Below are 17,652 nucleotides of genomic sequence, written 5' to 3'. Positions count from 1 at the left end.
TATTTATATTCGACTCAATGTATAATGTATTTCCTAATTAGTGTTTCGGTGGATGAATCGGGGGAAAAAAAATTTAAAAAAATCGTTGAGAATAGACTTTTTTTTCGTATAATTGTATCTAATCTCGACAGATACATGAAAATTATAAAACCGCGTTATAGCCACAGTCGGCTGTACCTAATTAGTTATAGTTCGTTCCTTCCGCGATGTGAGCCGTGAGTTTAGACACCGTACCATTTACCCCTTATACGTATTACGAGACCGGAAGTTGGAATAAGATTCACCATAAATAGAAACATGTGGGGGCAAGATAGAATGAATATGTATGGAAAGAATTGACGAAGAAAAACAATTATAGGTAGACAAGAATCTCATTATTGTGATATACGCACATACAATTAGTAACTGCTCTTCAATGTATACATACCTACACCATTGCACGAGTCACATTTTACCATCGTAATATTAACGTTGTGTAACGAGGATGAAGTTATTGACGTTACTTTAACAATGCATGTTTTAGAAAAAATCGTTACTTCGTATCTTTAACAATGTCCGAAATTTAGTAAACCGTGACAAATAAAACCTGCTCTTATCTTTAGTAAGTAAATTGATGTATACGTATACTGTCGGTATCGATACGAAGCGAGGCATAAGAAAATAAAACGTAAGAAAGGAAGAAAAAAAAAATGGGATAGGTGGAAGAACGCAAATAAAGGAATGAAAAAAAATAAATAAATAAAAAAAAGCTAATCCGAGAGCGTCTTGTCTTGTTTATTGATTTGTTAGCGCACCGAGGAGGAAAGCTCGTCGTTCTTCTTCGCGTCGTCGTCGTCGTGTCCGCGCGTCTCCGCAAACATGTTAGCTGCTCGTATACGGACACTATGCATAGGTACTATAAGGCCACAACCTATCCATTATGAAGCCTATACCAAACGATTATTGCAAGCTAGAGCCTGCCTATCGCTCGGCTCGATCAATCACTTTTCAATCTATCCCCCCCCCGCCCTCCCGCCATCCTCCCTCCCTCCCTCCCTCCCGCCCTCCCTCGTACATCGCATTACGTATGCCTATAGATATCGCTGATATACATGCTTCGCGGCCGCGCACCTCGACGGTGCCTCCCCTCCCTCTCGGCCCAACCCCCCTTTCACCCCTCAATAACCCATTAGCTTCGTAACCTGTTCTACGCATATATAACGATATATAATTACAATATTAATTGTCTGTTGATTGGGTCTTGACGCAGCGCGTGAACCCGATCTCGGCATTGATATTGTTTCAACGAGTTGACGCCGCATCGTGCGCTCATCTTATATTATTATCGTGATTATTATTGTTGCTGCTATACGTATACATATTGTATAACGTGTATGTATCATAATGAATCATTTATTTGCATAGGATGGACGTGAGAAAAGAAAAGAAAAGAAAAGAAAATAAATAAAGAGATAAAAAAAAAATGGGGAAATAAAAGCTGTGGATGCGTCACGATATGTTCGTAATTTATTATTATTTTTTCCTGGATTTTTTTCTTCGTGTTCCTTCTTTTACTATTCGTCGTTTTAACCACAAGAACAGGACGACGATGACGATGATGATGACGATGACGATGACGATGACGAGGATGATGCAGTCACTGGTCTGTGACGTAATCCACGCGTATACTGTACACAATCTCCTCATTGTGCGCCCAATTAAAATCAACTAATTATAGTATTTAGCACACCTTTGAATATATGCATGAATTATTACTTTTTATTTTTTTCTCAATTTTTATCTCCTCTCCGTTTATCGTTCTCCAGCGTGCTCTCCCTCTCTCTCAGCACGTTATAACGAACGAACGCGAATATCCCTTACAATTAGTACATTCTACCCCGCTCGATGATTTTTACTGCATCATGCTTGTGATAGAAAATAACTTTGCACAAATATCATTCGACGATTACAAGCGTGACATATACGCAATATGTATAACGATACATCAGGGGGATATTAAATATCAGCATGCGACTTAGGCGACGTAAAGAGCGAGCGAGCGAGCCCTGCAGAGACGTTTATCGTCGAACCATGAATTCCAAAATCTGTTTCGATCTACCAGGGATGAGTGGAAAAGGAAATGAAAGAAAGTCACCGAGGCGAGAAGGAGCGGCTGGTATATCTACCTTACATATGTATCCCAGGCAGGGAGCAGCGGTGTACATACGAATAACGTATAGTGTGTAAACACCTCGCTCTATTCACGAAGAATCCCGGAGTGACGTTAAATCCGATAATAGCCGGCGCGTGAACAGAATTCATTTTTGCCTTCGGGTCAGTCAGGCAGGCAGGCAGAAGCGGGGATTGCAAGCCAGCAGACAACAGCGAGCGATGCGAGATACGCCGAGATTCAAGAAGAAGCGGAAAGTTTTCTGCATAATACGAATTACACGCGCGTACATATACACATACATCGTGTACCATGGACACGTACACCTATACACAGTACGAACGGTATCTTGGTGAATTTGGTGCCAACAAATCTGACGTTTTATTAACCGGACGTTGTTCAATAGAATCGATTGATCGATCGAGACGGTTAATTTATTTTACGATACGACGCCGCGATTCACGGAGCAGGCCTTTGGCTTAAATTCGCGTTATTACATGGCTTCGTTAATTCGATACATTCGGTTGCCAATTCTGTTACACAACACGGGGGCTGAATGATTGACCATAATATTACAGGTACCTTGCGTAATTCCGTATAAGCGGTTCCCGATCGATTTCAATTGATTCAACAAAGGACGCTTCATCCCATTCATTTCGGTACCTCGGTAAGACATCCTCTCCAAATATACCGTAATACGAACACGCATCGGCACTCGACCGTTCTTTCTCGCGTTGTAACTATTAGCTCAACTTTACGTGCACGCATCCGACATACGTTAAACGAATATTGTCCGTAGACAGACACTATACCTTGAAGTCTGTCAGATTCTACAGGAGAGCTTGACAACAACAACGACGGATATGATTAATGCAAATGACAAATTATACGCGATGTGCCATTCTAGCTTAACTGAGCACCATGCTACCCGGCATCGCTCGTACAACTTCGTCTCTCCCTCTCGCTCTATCTCTCTCTCTCTCTCTGTTCTAGGCGGTTGTTACCGGCAACACGAATCGGGCTGCGTTACGAGCGGCGCAAGTGCAATCAACGCAACGCAACGCAACGCAACGCACACAGACGCCATTCGAGTATAATGCAATGAATCCCGACCGCTACACACCGAGTGCCGCGGTAGTTTACGTCAGTCTCTCCAATTAAAGAAACCCACCTCGCGTCATCTCGATAAGCGTACCCGCGATATTATCGAGCTTCGCTCTTTTGTTGTTTTCCTTCTCGCGTCTCCTCGGTTTCTTTCTTATTATTAGCTGTTGCAGCGTCGTCGCTGTCGTCTGCACGAAAATTCCCCGACGTTTGTATTGAAAAGGGAGAAAAACAACAAACTCCCGAAGAACCACTCCTATACACTAACCTTCGACGAGGTATTTTATTCGGAAGATATTTCCTTCATTTCCCTCCCGTTCTAGCGTGTAAAAATTCCCGCGTTCTTCGACTCCCTCCTCTTTATTCCACCTCTCTTTCCCTAAAAATTGTACCATAATTACCCTCCTGTCCAGTCTCAAAGGAGAAGGAAAGAGAAAGAGAAAGAGAAAAAGAAAGAGAGGGCGAAGGGGGAGAAAAATGAAAAAAAGATAAAGTCGGGGATCGAGTGAGCCGATGAAACAGGTCTGCGACGTGAGGAGGGAGGGAGGAAGGGAGGGAGACGAGAGTCGGTTTTATGTATACCTGCAAGCTTAAGCTCGGCATGGGGGCGAAGGACGACGAAGAGCCGGATAAAATGAAACAAAAAGAGGGGAGAAAACGGAGAAGGGGATGGAGGAGCAGGGAAGACCGATCGAGAAATGAATTCGACGACGATATTTAATTTTTCTCTTCTGTTCCTTTTCTTTCTTTTTCTTAATCTTCTTCTTCTTCTTCTCCCTATATCTTTTTCTTCATACTTAGCACGTACAACTCGCGTGATAGCCGCTGATTTACCGACGTTAAAATAATTAACTACCTCTGTAATTGCCTGATTAATGTCCCCGAGCGATCAGCTTCTTCGTCCAATTCAACACCCGGCCGAATATAATACCGTTTATTAAAACTGTGCCTACCGTTGGACGATCGATTGCATGCTCCAAGAATAAAGCGGATATAAAAAATATTCCACCACCGTTTGTACATTTATCATTTTTGTTTGTTTCTTTTGTTTTTATTCTTCGCCTATTATGTTTACCCAACAATTTTCTCGCAACTTGTAGTAACAATTCGTACAACGATCGAAGTGTATTGATCCAACGATGTACGTACATAAAATAGGATAAAACGAGATACGACAAGTTTGATAGAAACGTGTAAGCATAATTGTGTAATAGTGTGTATGATATATGATAAGGTGAGTGATTCGGTACCTTTTCCTCACAGCTGCAGATTAAATAATCCAATATTGTTATGGAACACGGATCGTGTAGGTTCGAATTCCGGTACGCAGCTAATGTGTAGGTATATCCTCCAAACGTGGCGTCGTTGCCTCTCCTCGAGTAAGAAGTGTGCGATAAGTAATCCAAGAATGTTAACCAGCAAAGGTGATGCACAACAACCAACAATTTCACGTCATCGGAATGGAAAAAGAGAAAACAAGAGAGAAAAAAAAAAAAAAAAAAAAACCCCAAACTACAACTCAAAACAGATGTTGAATTCACTCGATCGTGGCACATTCACAGTTTCGTATAAGGGACACCACATAATTTTACCAACAACGATAACAACAATAATAACAACAACAGCAACAACAACAATTATTATAATAATATCAATTGCAATACTAATAACAATCGTAATCACAATCCATTGGCGGCACTAACTTTTTCACACAAACACGAGGATCCGTGGCGGCGATGATTCGAATAATAATAATAATAATAATAACAACTGCAGCAACGATAATCGCACGACGAATTCGAGCACAACGTGTTTCCGTTATTATCAACGTCGCACTCGCGCGTAATATTATTCGTGACCGAAGTCTGTCCGTGAAAGCAGCTGGAGTAGCAGCAGCGGTAGGAGATATTGTTATAAAATCGTCGACAAAGAGGACTGAATATTAATAAAGCCATGCTAGGTATAACCTAGGCGAGCCGAGTGAATAGACGAGGAACGCGATCGGTGCTACATGGTAGCCAGGATCGGTAATTTTGGTGTCCGGTAAGTGGGATATAAGGTGGAGCAAAAGGTTTCCAGGCAGCGGAAAAACAAAAGAATAAACTAACGGTGGTAATGGACGTTCAAAACAAAAAAAATACACATGTGTATGTAGCGCGATACACGCTGGGTGTGAGAATCGCGCACTGGCTTACATTGTAATAATTCACACTTTGCGCGTTTTTCTTCTTTTTTTTTTTTATACTTTCGTACTGAGGCGACGATTTATCGGGGGTGGGGGGAAAGAAAAAAAAATCGTTGAAATAGGTACGATTTGTGCTACGCCGGGGTTAATAATAAGACGCGTTTATCGTCGTTTATCGTTGACCGATAAGCGAGCAATACCGTTTTCACCGAGAGTTCGTAAAAGTTTACTCCGCCAGGCCAAGCGCTTGGCATTTACTGAGGCATCGTTGCCCCCTACCGCCCATTCCCACCGACGACGCCGGCTCTTGGTGCAGTCGGTTATCTCCGTCTCTGTTCGTCCCCCACCCCTCGCCGCTCGCTATCTCTCTCTCTCTCTCTCTCTCTCTCTCTCTCTCTCTCTCTCTCTCTCTCTCTCTCTCTCTCTCTCTCTCTCTCTCTCTCTCTCTCTCTCTCTCTCTCTCCTCTCTCTCTCTCTCTCTCTCTCTCTCTCTCTCTCTCTCTCTCTCTCTCCTCTCTCTCTCTCTCTCTCTCTCTCTCTCTCTCTCTCTCTCTTCGCTCCGCTCTGCCCTCCTCGCTCCGCCGCCACGGGGGTTTCAGGCATCAAGAGAGAAAGAGAAAGAGAAAGAGAGCGAGAGTGAGAGTGAGAGTGAGAGAAAAAGGACTGAACCCTCGGCGTCGAACCCTCGTTCCTCAGCCCCTCGGTTCCAGACCCTGTGCCACCCTAAACCACCACCTCTCGGCATATAGACGCGGGGAAGACCCAAAGGAAAATTAGATCACAGGAATATCGTGCGGAGAAACGGAAACTTGCTCGAAGGGAGGGAAGAGTAAAAAAAGAAAGGAGAGAAGAGAAGAGAAAAGAAGACGAGACGAGACGAGAAGCTTGGGGGGGGGGGGGGGGGGGAAGAAAAAGGAAAAAGAACAAGACAGGGTCGAGAGTAAAAAAGAAGATATCGGCTCAAATTTATACGGGAAAATGTATCGGGCAGCTACCGCGCGTCTTATTGACCCTTGAGCTTATCTAGGTATGTTACATACGCGTAACGTACCTTCCTTTCTTTGTTTCAAGTGGTATTCGATGTAATGTTTATTTCGTCTAGATATTTATACGTGTCTAGCATGCAAACGAGACACCCCCCCATTTGTTATACAAATTGCTTTACAGTTAGAGAACGGAACAACTTTGTCCAGATAATATGATATATAGATAAGATATGACAATACTTTTATAACTGATGAGCTTCACATCGAACGAATAATTCTCTCATTTCCTTATCCTTGTGTATACTTCGTACGGATATATTATATTTACGTATTATACACGGATACACAAAGAAGATAAATCACTTACCGAAGTTGATTAGATTAAATATTTTCCCCTACGGAGTGATTAACTTTGCTTATCGACGCGAACACCGCCTGCTGCGTTATTATACTCGAGCTTATAACATATCAATACTAACGTAATAAATTAAATATATCGGAACAAGTTCTACTCTCTCTCTCTCTCTTTCCATACATACATGTTCCTCTCTTTCATCTCTGCGCTCGGTGCAAACCAAAGTACGACTGTGAAATTCATACAGTATCACAGGATTAAACGAAGATGTAAAACGAACGACAGGCTCGTTTCGTTATTAGCGTGCATTAGTCGGTCTGCCGTAAAACGGGTATCCGAGGATACGTGGGATTGTGTTACACGCGTGCACATAACTACGGTTGCACCGAGGTCTGGGTATGTATCGTACCTGCTGCGTACATATATTCATTTCTCGCAGGGTCCCGGAGGCGTTGGTGAATTAGCAATACCGCGGTGAATATATACGTTATATATTACGCATACGTACGACGGCCGTCTCGCGTGGAAACTAGGAAGCGCCAGCAATTGCCTGCGTGTATCATACGCGTGTGCTTATACATACATAAAAACATAAATACATACACACGTGTAAGATAAATACGTATAAATAGGTACATAATACGCGGGACGTTTTATTAACGACCGAGTTCAGATATGTGTAATAAGTAAGACGATTTGATTAACGCGCAAATAAGACGAGTTAAATACGTTGGAACGGAAATCAACAAGTATCCGCCGCGTCGTTATAACAACCTGCTCGTGACTACTTGTAGGTATTTGCGTGCGTGTCTCTCCACTCATTCCAGGTTATCTCTATCTTCAATGATTAGAGCCCGTATGTACGTACGACACATAACGTACACATAGGTATATAATTATTTATGTGTGTATACATATATATATATTTGAGCCAAGTTGTAATCTAGCTCCTCAATTGCCCTGCATTTTATCAATATTGTAACGAAGTTGTGTTCAAACCCTTTATACACCCTGGCCCGGCTAATGCCGATATAATATTCAGTCATCAAATGTTTAATCATTTGTCTACAGATGAATAAGGTCGGTGCGTCAACCAATATTATTGTAAGAACAATCGGTATCCGGACTTGAACAGGAGCACTTCGTTTCAAAATATATCCGATTTTTCACACATTATTTTTTGCTCTGAGATTCCTTTGGCTCGACGTCCGAGCCCGGCTGTTCGTTCCTTCAAAACGCAATTCTTAGATGTTGCCCTTTGTTACAATATCGTACACGAGAAATAAGATGATGATTTACAGGATAGATTTTTCCATCATGGTTTGTCCAGATTTGTGGGAAAAATTGTTGATTCATCGAGCTTCGCGCCTCGATAATCATCGTTAGAAAACAATAAAAGTCAAAGAAATCGAATCGAATCGAAGAAACAACCAACAACAGGTAATCTCAAGTACAACTATGAACAAACTAAAATAAATAAATAAGAATAAAAAAAAAAAAAAACCAAGAAATAGAAGGCGCAGAAGAAAAACAAGCTGTAAATGACGTTTGGCGATCGCAAAGTTACAAAAAGAATTGTCCTCTCGCTCTTCAAACAAAACTGTTAAAGTGACGAATAAAAGTTAGAGCCTCGTCACGCCTTAGAAAATTGCATGAAGGTTAAGTAATTTAGGTTCGATTATAAAATCGCTTAGTAAAATTCATCAAATCAATGTATGTATCTTGTATTATATAATTAAACCCTCGTATCATACTAGTTTCTCAATTTCCCCCTACAACAACAACAACAACAACAACAACAACAACAACAACAACAACAACAATAATAATAATAATGAATCCCGATCGAACTAGAGACGAAAACTAAACCGAGGTCGAAGCTGCGAAGCCTCGAGAGTTTAACACACGTATAAATAGAGAGAGAGGTAGAAAGAGAGGCTGATGCTAGCGGCGCTTGCTATACGGTGGCTGCAAGTAAAGCGTCGGCGTCGACTGGCGAATTTATCAATCACTCGATGGACTTACAGTATTGTCAAGCAAAGCGGGTATCAATTACTGCCTTTGATATTATTATACTAGAAAGACGGCAAAAGCTCGGCGGGCACGAAGTGTCAGGGAATGACAAATGCGCTTGCCGACCGACCAGCCAACGCGCCACGAATACCAAGCCAACTAACTCCACTAACTAACCGCGATGAAACCCGTCTTACACAAACGTACCTCTACGTCTTGTACGTACCTACGTACGCAATGAATACCAGCGCTGCTTTCGTTCCCACATTACGACAGATAGCGGCGTGCAGCAACGCGGACCGAGCCAACTAACGATAAGAGTGACCAAAAATAATCCGTTTTCGATGAAATTGGTAATTTTTTCACGATTAATCGAGTATAATCGATTACTTTTCAAGCTCGATTATTTTTCCTCGCAATCAATTTTTGTTTTTTTACTCCCATGAGCGACGCAACGCAATATCAATTTATGTGATTAAAGTATAAATTGTCATCATTGTCTTAAAGTTCACCAAGTACCTGTTTGACATACCAAGCGAGAGATCAATTAATACACACATAATACACACTGACATTTGCGAAATTTTCTTTTCAAATGCGCCGTTTCATGAAGAAAAAAATAAATAAATTGAAAAAAAAAAAAAAAATTAATCGATCAATCGATAAATTTTTACCGATTTAATCGAGTCATGTTCAATTATTTTTTGGACTCGATTAATCCAAGTGAACAAGTCGATCCATTCGGTGGCAGCAGACTATAATTTTAACGCATACTACGATACTCATCATTATTATATCTAAATAAAGCGTGTATTATGGATAATCTATGAGATACGGAACCGGATAACGATCTAAATTTTTGTACATACAGTATACGCATAATGTGTACGTACAACAAGAACATGCCTCATTATTGCAAGTTTTCCGGTTACTTCCACTCGCTGTGTGGTCGCGGGTTCGCGTAACTTTCGGTGATTATAATTTTATTCCATATCCCATACACAGAGATCCGTTCGAGAGGAAGCAATTAGGCTTTTTGTATTTTTAATTAGCGCTCGAGTAAGGGAATCAATATCGGTTCGTTGGCTTCTACCGGCTGTGATCGGCGATAAGTAGAGGCTACGACACACGTGCATACAGACATGTTATAAATCTGCTCGCAATAAGTGTTATCGTTATACCATAGGTGTTAAACACGGTGAATAAGTAGATTAGCTATATGAGAGGCGCGCTGCCTGCATGTTGACGCTGCTTGTTATATTATTCACGTGTGGATTTATTGAATATACATAGGTATAGGATATTATACGTATAGTAGCGACTTGTAAAAACTTATTTATATGTTACCGAAATTGATTCGTATACGTTGTATATATGGCGGAATAAAATTATTATTGCAGTAACGGTTGCAGAGAGAGCGCGCGTGTACAAGTTAAGCGTGCGAGACATACTTAAACGATCTCGTAAAAAGGAAAACGATAAAAAAAAAAAATAAGGAAAACAAAAACATCGCGACGTAACGAGGAAATAATAAACATTTGATAAACGATATGGGGCGAGGAGACTGTTATAACGACATGTGCGTAACGCGTAGAATAAAATACGTTGTGTATGCCTACGTATAACAGTTTAAAGCTTATATATATATATATATATATATATATATATATATATATATATATATATATATATATATATAGACACACACACACACACACACGCAATATAATACGAGCGAGCAAGATATTATAAATAACTCTGTGTCGCAAACTTGTTTCGGTTTCGTTTCGTTTCAACGCGTTTTATATCGTACACGATTTGATCACGCTTTCCCGTGGCGCGGTTAAACGTTTCATCCGGTTATTTCATTACCGAGGCACCGAAATACGTACATACGGCGAACCGAACTCTCTTATACGACGAGACGTTGCGATTAATGATAATTAACTTGAGTGGCAGGTTGAGCACAGCGCGGGAATCAATTGAAACAAACACTAGTCTAGTTTTTTTTTTTTTCTTTACCTGATTTCATCCAATTTTCTTTAATACAAGGTACATACGAGCGAACGCTACACGTGGATTCGGTTTTCGATACGTTATATTGTGATAATTTAAAAACGTATTGATTACAGCGATCGATCGTAATTCATGCAGGCGATTAAATATCTGAAAATTGTGGCAGGAAATTTGAAGAATTTTAAAAATAAATCTATATTACTCTCGGCTTAGCGTGGTAATAAATAAAATTTTACGATTTTTCAACGACCTACACCGACTGCAAATTTTCTTCTACAAGCCTCTCTTTTTCTCTCCACCGTATAATTACTCAATTACCTCGTTACGTTTTCGACCCTGGAATTTGGGAATAAAAACTGAATTTATGAAATTCCCGCGCGTGGATGAAGGCGAATTTGTGCAAAAGGTTATTTTGCCAATAATTTCACCCGCAGTGGCGGGTAATCAGAGACGTTTAATCAAAGCCTATCAGCGTCTTGAAATATCGAAATGGGTAGAAAATGGAGTGCTGTGCCAGACTGTATAAAAAAAATACCTTTTGGCATACCGAACGACGGCGCAGCTTTGCCACACATATATATCACGTAGATATATTGTATACCTATTGATTGTTAAGGCAAAAGCTCGTATATATATATACATATATATATATATATATATATTTATTTTTAGGAGTGTTGTAGCATCTAAAGAGCAAAAGGTCCAAGGAGTTAGTACGTGGCACAGTTGCTCTATCATGTTGGAGGCCACGGACTGAAATCACAGCATGAATAATGTATCGAAGTTAACCACGGCACAGCTGTCAACCGCCAATTAGAGCTACGCTGCGAAGTAAACATTCGAACTATGTACTCGAACGTATCACCGATCGTTGCAGGACGTACGTAAGTATACATTCCGTACCGTTCATCAACGATTTACTGCCGCCTTCCTTTCCTGATAATATTCTGTCTCACACTCTCGACGTTTTGTCGCGACATTTGATTACCGCGATAAAAATTACCACGTGTTCAACAATTTTCCCCATTAGTTACTCTCATTCGCGATGTATACTAACATGTGATGTGTAAACAAATTATCTGTTCAATTAGAACCTGAATGATAACTCGAGTCCGATGAGCTTGATTAATGGATTGAAAAGTAGTGCAGATCGAATTCCGTAAGGTTAAATAAAGTATAATGAAATTCTCTAACTTTCCCTCCGACGCTTCCGATATTGGTTGACGAGTATCGCATCAGCGACACAGTTTTCCGTATAATTTGTGAATATACAGTATAGGTAGACTATACTCGGGTTCGTCGTACACAATAAAGCTTTCGAGGGGTCAAAATGTACGCGTACGCATACACAGTCGCATGCATTATGAGTGATTTGACAAAGAAGGTATAAAAGTGCGATCTGAACCATTAGAACGAGGTATTCCCGTATAAACACACCGAATAAGAACCGTTCAACTGTCCAAGGTGCCTGAGTTTAATTGCCATCCCCAGTAATAATGTTCGGCCCGATGTGCAGGCTAAACGAGGATAATTGTCAACAATTTTGTAGTAATGAGCGGAATTCGATGGGTATAATAAATGTAGGTATATACGTACTGCAGATACCGGCTTTGTTGAGAACTTGCAGTTATACGACAAACGACACGGTCGTTCCTAATTACAGTGAAAATTTGACCCTGACTCTAAGACGAACCGTGCCGACAGGTAGACGGAATAACTGAACACCGTATTATAATGAGCTCAAGGAGGAAACGCAATCGATGGTTGTCTCCAGACAATACGAGTCTTGAAACGGTAATTGAGGTGGAAATTTTCCAAACATTAAATTCTACGTGCAATTACTAAATATCCACTCACTGAGAACGACATTATATATAATATATAATATATAAATATAACATATGGGCAGAAATAATCAAACGGTTTCTTCTTCGTATCTTTCCGAGAAACGAGAGTTATTAATTAATTAGGTATACGAAAATTGTGTTTCAGGTATATTACTTCTGACACAAAGAATGTTACTGAGGATGTATTTAAACTAGAATAAATAATCACATACGTCGCAGAGTACATATTATAAAGCTGAGATTATTCATGTACAAACGTGGATTTAGCAAGAATTACCAATTTATTCATTGTCATTTGTATGCAGTATTATATCAAAGGGCTTAAAAGCTGTTCCTGTTAAATTACGTACTCGCGATTAAAAATGCTGATTGCCACGAAACGGAGGGTTAAAAACACGAAAAAAAAAAATTTCATTTTAAATTACGTGTGCGTCACTCCCCCCCCCCCCCCCCCCCCCCCCCCTCAGTACCTTTATACCGAGGTATACCACAATAAAAAGTTACCGCACTGTAAAGTGTCGTTTTCAATTGAATAGCTGTGATTGAATAATGTTTAAAAAAAATTATATCCACTTTATATTATCGTACATGATGTGACACGGTCATTTTTTTCTGCAACCTTGACTGGAGATTCGAAAAAATGACGGAGAAAAAAGGCCTGAAACGATCCCCGAATCGAGTAATACGTACGAATTGAACGGTGCGGAACATAAAGGAAGGGATTCTTTTTACGATAGAGCAACGAAAAAAGAGGATACACAGCCTCCTTCCATCCCTCGCCTGAAATTGGTGAAAGACTCACGCTTCGACTATGCTGCATTTATTACAGAGCGAGCGAGGCAAGGATCCTCCCGTCTGACAAAATAGAAAACCGTGCACGTCGGTCCAGGTATCGCCTTATACGTATACGCCTGCATACGCATGCATAACGATTATCGAGGAGGAAGAAGGTAGGTAAGAAGGTACCTACGCATATGAGCGTGTGGTCGAGGCAGCAGACGGACCGATCAGGTAGCCACTTACACACCTGTGATAACTCTGGAGCCGCCTCTGCGCACTTTGTGTGACGATTAAGCAAACACGACGGATATACATATATATATATATATTCACACACTCACACACATATAGTATGCATGTGCGCACACATACATATTTGCATGCAAGTGATATACGCGTCGCCGGTGCAGGCTGGCGTGAATGAATTGACCCAATAATGAATGCAATATCTGTGTACCATTGATGACGACGGAGTAAATTAGGTGTACATACATACATAATATACATATATGTCTATATATATATATATATATATAATAGATATACACGTACATGAATGCATGATACATACCGACAGAGAGTACGTGCGCGTGTGCATAGGTTTAAACTTGTACCCATATCTAGATCTCCGTATGTTGTTATCAAGTGTCGAGGCCCCTCCTTAATACATATTCCCGGTTCCTTACCCCCTGTGCATTCTTGTAACATTTCTTTTTTCGGCCTCCTCTGTTTCTCATACCGACTTCGTATCTCCGAGTGTAGCATAAAAGTATATCATCGAGCTGTATGGAAGATTTGAATTTTAAAATAAGGCAGCAAAAGCCTGCAGAGCGTTTCTATATACCCTGTATATATGTGTATGTATGTGTATATATATATATATGCGAATATGTATAACCCCGATATACAAGGTGTTCGAAATATTTTATCTTGTTTTTACAGACTTTCTGTACGTTGTGTACAGAGATGTTCATCAGTCTTGTTCTCTTTTATTTGCCGGTTTAGACTTACTTAATCAGATTATAAAATTTATGAACAAGATTAATCTTCAACCCGAATAACGTATTCGGACGTATCTAACATTCGATCGACTAATTTGTTACACGCAAGTTTTTTTTCAACTTTTTCGTTTATCGAAAGTGGATTTCCAAATGTTATAGATAGGTATATAATAATACCGATGAGTAAAGGATGTATGCTTTTTCGAATACTTAGCAAACATTGTATATATATGTATGTACACGAATGATTCATACGTACATCACGATGAGTGTATTGGGAAACGTCGCACGACTCGTAAAATATTTGTCGTGTACACGTTGAGATGCCATTTTTTCATTTCTTAAAGTAGACGAGCAGCGCGTCTTTCTTCTCAACTCGCGAAAAAAAGATAAAGAGAGAGTGGAGAACGAATAAAACCACGTACCCAATATACGTGTAGATATGCAGCCGCGTGACGTAATCGCAAGACATAAGGAAGAAGAGAGGAAAAAGAAAAAAAGAAAGAAAGACAGAGAGATAGAGAGACGAAGAAAACCGGAAAACAAATAACCGTAAGAATTATAACACAAGCTTTGGCAATGTAACTAGGATGAGGCAAGTGTTAAAGGCAGGTAGACTCATAAAAATCTCTACGATTTTATTTGAAACAAAGAGGAAGAGAAACCGAAGAAACGAAAGAGTGAGAAAGAGATGGAAAGCGAAAGAACAAAAAATCGGGCAAGAACTTCGGTCTTAAACCAGTTTATCATTCCCCATTGCGGATTTCTTTCCTCGCACGGCGGGTAATATAGTTAAATTGAAAGAAGAAAAATTGGCAAACAAAAGTGAAAAATAAAAAGGAACAAAATGCTGAAGAAAAAAAGAAAAAATAATACAAAGAAACCGTCGTTCCGATGCGTATAATAAAATCTGGGCAAAAAAAGATACGCCTCTTAGCATTGCTGAGTCGATACATCATCCGCGATGGTTCCGATTCATAGCAACGGGAATGGACGGATAGGAAAGACGCATACATTTGCACGTATATCGTACGTATAGAACACAAGCACACAGGCTGATGCGGTACTCTGTTAAAAGCACCTTACAGCGATCGCACACCGCTAAACAATCGAAAATGTGCAAATGTAATTGAAATTAAGAGAGAGTAGTTTCGGTCAGACGGATTGCAATCCACCGCTAATTGCTCTCACGTAGCTGTAATACGGTGCGATATGTGCGCAACGAAATTCATCACGCATACGCCTGTCACGTAACGAGGATTCCACTTGTAAGCATGGATGCAAAACGGGGGAAACGGAATTGAGGACTCTTTCATCGTTGCCAGCACAGCGGTTTATCGTAAATACAGCGACATATTCGCATGTAAACTGCACCGTACGTTCAGCCTAACCCAACTGATTCCACATTGGCATGGCTTATTTGAGGAAACTTTCGAGTCAAAATTCTATAAGATCGTCGGAACAACAGCCCGAGACTAACAACGGAATCGAGAAATTTCTTCATACGTATATACCTGAGATAGAATTTTCCCAACGGATTAAGAAGTATTCGTCTATAAACATTGAGTCATCTTAAATGTATCTTTTGATCGGTTAAAGCTAGGAAAATTCTGTCGCGCTACTTTTTTACAGAGCATGAAATTACCCATAAGAATGATTACCCATGTATTTAACTAGTTTATACAAGTCAAACCGTTTACGAAAAAGAAAAATTCAAAAATTTCCTGATTATTTATTATATTTTACAAGTAAAACGTCGTCGCGTGCAATCTCTGTATATTCGAATATGTATAATGAAGTGGGTGCTATAGCCGATGGGTCTTCGTCTGACGTCACTGCAAGAAGAATATGGAAGGAGAAAAGGAAAAGAGAGGGAGGTCGAGAGAGATAAAGATAGATAGATAGAGAGAGAGAGAGAGAGAGAGAGAGAGAGAGAGAGAGAGAGAGAGATAGAGAGCCATCCTTTGGAACTCGACGCCAGCTAGTAACAAATAAATAATACCTCCGTCCGCGCCGTGAAGGAAAAGGAGGCAAGAAACAAAATCGGTAAAAGGATAAGGAATTCGTCGAAGGAGGCAGCAGAGTCTGATTCTGAGCTCCCTTCTCTCGCTCTCCTCTCGACCGAATACCTACACAGTTCACGATCAGTCTAGTAATCCTGCAGGCAGTTTGATGCGTCGCTTTTTCCCCCCCTCGGCGCACTTACTTTGCTTCTTGTGATTGTCGTTTAGCGTTCCGCTCCGACTGCTCGGAGACGAAATCTATCAACTCGTTCCCAGGGCGCGTTTGGCAACACTTTATTTCAATCCATCCGCATTATCTACCCACTGCACATGTTACGAGCAGAGAGCCTCGAGTACGGCAGCGGAGTTTTACTTTTCTCGTACGTTTTTCTTTGCTCCTTCGTATTTTTCATTCTTTTCTTCGTGTCTCGTATACTCGTCGTTTATTACAGGGTGCAGTAATCGATTAAACAAAATCCATTAATCTTATTCGTGCTTTATCGTTAGACTCGAGTCTTTGGTTCTTTGTATATCATATTTTGAGCCTAACGCTGTCATTTTGCAACAACAAAAAAGAAATAGATATATATATATATAATAATGATAATAATAATTACCACATAAGTAAATTATCTATTCTTTTACGCTCTTGCTTTCAAAATATTGATCTTTTTTTTCAACTCCGCTGATGTTATACGCACGAAAGGAAAAATATTTTCAAGCCGCAGACGAAAGATTGGAATTAATCGAATTATGCCATCTATTACACTGCGATCCGGCACATGTTCGTCAAACTTGTTAAATACTTAATATACTTATCGCACGAGTTCACACAGATTAACCGCAATCATTGTACGTTACTCGTCGTCGTTGTCGCCCCCCCCCCCCCCCCCTCTCTTAGTTTACCGCTAATTAGAAATTCCACGCTGCGCGATGACGACAGTGACGATGATAGATTATTATTCCTGCACGATTTCGCATGGAGGGTTTCTCCGTTCCTTGCCACCGTATGTAACGTACAACGTATTACCGGAATATGTATAATTTTTATTTTTCGTAATTCCTGCGCGATAAATTTCGGATATGCAGATTATAATTATACCGCTGCGTAGTGTAACGGAGGAAGATCGTTAGAGCTAATTGCTCTGAGTAGCAGCGGACAAAATTAGATCATAACGAAGATACAATTAATAATAAACGGTTGACAAAATTA

At 40.3% G+C, this 17,652-nt stretch overlaps 1 protein-coding gene across 5 annotated transcripts in view; it reads right to left on the bottom strand.

Annotated features, from left to right (window-relative positions):
- The window catches only part of LOC124223782 (zinc finger protein 608), a 93,969-nt gene that overhangs the window by 63,776 nt on the left and 12,541 nt on the right, over window positions 1–17,652 (bottom strand). Inside the window, exon 1 of one of the 5 annotated variants that reach the window (XM_069133022.1) lies at window positions 4,504–4,737. The exons of the other annotated variants lie outside the window; for them this stretch is intronic. The gene's annotated coding sequence lies outside the window, so the exon portion shown is untranslated. Of the gene's footprint in view, window positions 1–4,503; window positions 4,738–17,652 lie in introns of those variants that run through there. 5 annotated transcript variants of the gene reach the window in all.

This window comes from Neodiprion pinetum, chromosome 1 (genome assembly GCF_021155775.2).
Source record: "Neodiprion pinetum isolate iyNeoPine1 chromosome 1, iyNeoPine1.2, whole genome shotgun sequence".
Classification (NCBI taxonomy): domain Eukaryota; kingdom Metazoa; phylum Arthropoda; class Insecta; order Hymenoptera; family Diprionidae; genus Neodiprion; species Neodiprion pinetum.
This window is presented reverse-complemented; position numbering and strand designations above follow the sequence as displayed.